Here is a 2,245-nt window from a genome sequence, read left to right on the forward strand (position 1 = left end):
CTAAAATAAGTCATGAAAATCATCTTTTAAAATGAAATAGCAATATGCTCATCAAGGAATTAATATAATCTCTGTAACTGAGAATCAAAGGATATTCAAAATCCTTGATTAAGGAAACCTACACTTCTTTTAGAAATGCCCAATTTTGGGGTGCCTTTGTGGTTCACTCATTAAGTGTCTGCCTTCAGCTCAAGTCATGATTCCAGGTCCTGGGATCGAGCCCCGCATTGGGCTCCCTGCTCAGCAAGAAGTTTGCTTCTCCCCCTTCCACACTCCCCACCCCCATCCCCTCTCACTGTCTCTCTCACAGTCAATAAATAAAATCTTTAAAAAAAAAAGAAAGAAAGAAATGCTCAATTTTCTATTAGTGCTCAAGCTTAAAAGGAATTTATCATGTGAAATCTGCATAGGCAAATAATAAAAAATATACTGGCAAAGGTTACCAAAATGACTTTATTATGAATAATAATAGTTGAATATGCCAAAAGTCCAAATAACTAAAGCTGCTTACTTCCAATAACTCTACAAGCAGTTTTTATTTTTATTTTTTATTTATTTACTTTTTCAATTTTTAAATTTAATTTAATTTAATTTTTTTTTTTTTGAGAGAGTGGCAAAGGGCAGAGGGAGCGGGAGAGAGAGAATCTTAAGCAGTCTCCACACCCAGTGCTGAGCCTGATGCGAGGCTCAATCTCATGATTCTGAGATCATGATCTGAGCTGAAATCAAGAGTCAAACACTTAACTGAATGAGTCACCCAGGTGCCCTAATTAGTTTTTATTTTTAAAAATGTAAATCTCGGGGCACCTGGGTGGCTCAATCATTAAGTTTCTGCCTTATGCTCAGGTCATGATCCCAGGGTCCTGGGATGGAGCACCACATCAAGCTCCCTGCTCAGCAAGAAACCTATTTCCCCCACTCCTACTCCCCCTGCTTGTGTTCCCTCTCTCACTGTCAAGATCACAGAATACAAGGTTAACACATAAATATCAATCATACTTCTATAAATTTGTTTAAAAAAATTGAAAATTTTAAATGTAGTACTGTTTACAATTGCTCCAAAAATTAGAACAAATCTCACAAAATATATGCAAGATCTGTATGGCAAAAAACTCAAAATGCTGATTAAAATATCAATGACCTAAATAAATGGAGAGTCATGACATGTTCATAGACCGGAAGACTCAATATAACTTAAGTTTTGAAGTAAGGTATGCCTTAACTTCATGATAACTATCCTCCATTTGAAAAGCAGATTCTGATTTGCAGCTGGGTCCCCAAAGAGACTAAACTCCCTAACAAAGGATAGCAAGTGACTATGTGACCCAAAATATCTATCATGAACATGATAATGTATTTCACTGAATCAAAATATTTGGATGTGTACCAGGCTATTCCTTTGTTAAAGGGAATGGTAGATGTAAGAGGTACAAGCAAACTGTATAAGCAAAAGGATCATAGTCACATGAGGTATATTCCTACTGCCTCAACACATGACCCTCCATGCACCTTAGAGCCCCATGGGAAGTCCACTATATACATGTGACATTTCCAGGGAGGAAAAAGCACCCTCCTCAGTTTATAAATATGTATGCAAGGTGTGGTAATATCACAAGGAAGTGAATGGTTGCTGCATTACAGCCCCATTCACTGGTGACCCCGAAAAACTCTGTTATAGGAAAATTCTCCCCACAGGCAGTTTTGAGAGGTATATTTTGTTGTCCAGTTTGTATGGAAGGAGACATGTGCTGTTTTTAGGAATGTTTCATGAATTTTTGTGTCATCCTTACACAGGAGCAATGCTAATCTTCTCATGTATTATTTCAATTTTAGTACATGTGCTGCCAAAGTGAGCACAGAAGGAGATACGTTGAATCATACTGATTCAGGGATGCCTGAGTAGCTCAGTAATTTGGACATCTGCCTTCAGCTCAGGTCATGATCCCAGGGTCCTGGAATCAAGTCCTGTGTTGGTCTCCATGCTCAGTGGGGAACCTGCTTCTCCCTCTGTCTACCACTCCCACTGCTTGTGCTCTTTTTCTGACAAATAAATAAATAAACTATTTTTTAAAAATATTTTTAAAATTTTATTTATTTGAGACAGAGAGAGAAAAGGAGAGGGAGAAGCAGGAGCCAGATGTGGGGCTTGATACCAGGACCTTGGGATCATGACCTGAGCCAAAGGCAAACAACCAACTGAGCCACCCAGGTGCCCCTCAATAAAATCTTGTTTTTTTTTTTTTTA

The 2,245-nt window shown here is 38.1% G+C and overlaps 1 non-coding gene across 1 annotated transcript; it reads right to left on the minus strand.

The window, feature by feature from the left end:
• Nucleotides 1-1,749: 1,749 nt before the first annotated feature.
• On the minus strand, nt 1,750-1,857 carry LOC122917873. Its single transcript, XR_006386500.1, has one exon. It is a non-coding gene; the product is annotated as a U6 spliceosomal RNA (small nuclear RNA).
• Between the last annotated feature and the right edge of the window lie 388 nt (nt 1,858-2,245).

This window comes from Neovison vison, chromosome 9, assembly GCF_020171115.1.
Source record: "Neovison vison isolate M4711 chromosome 9, ASM_NN_V1, whole genome shotgun sequence".
In the NCBI taxonomy this organism is placed as follows: domain Eukaryota; kingdom Metazoa; phylum Chordata; class Mammalia; order Carnivora; family Mustelidae; genus Neogale; species Neogale vison.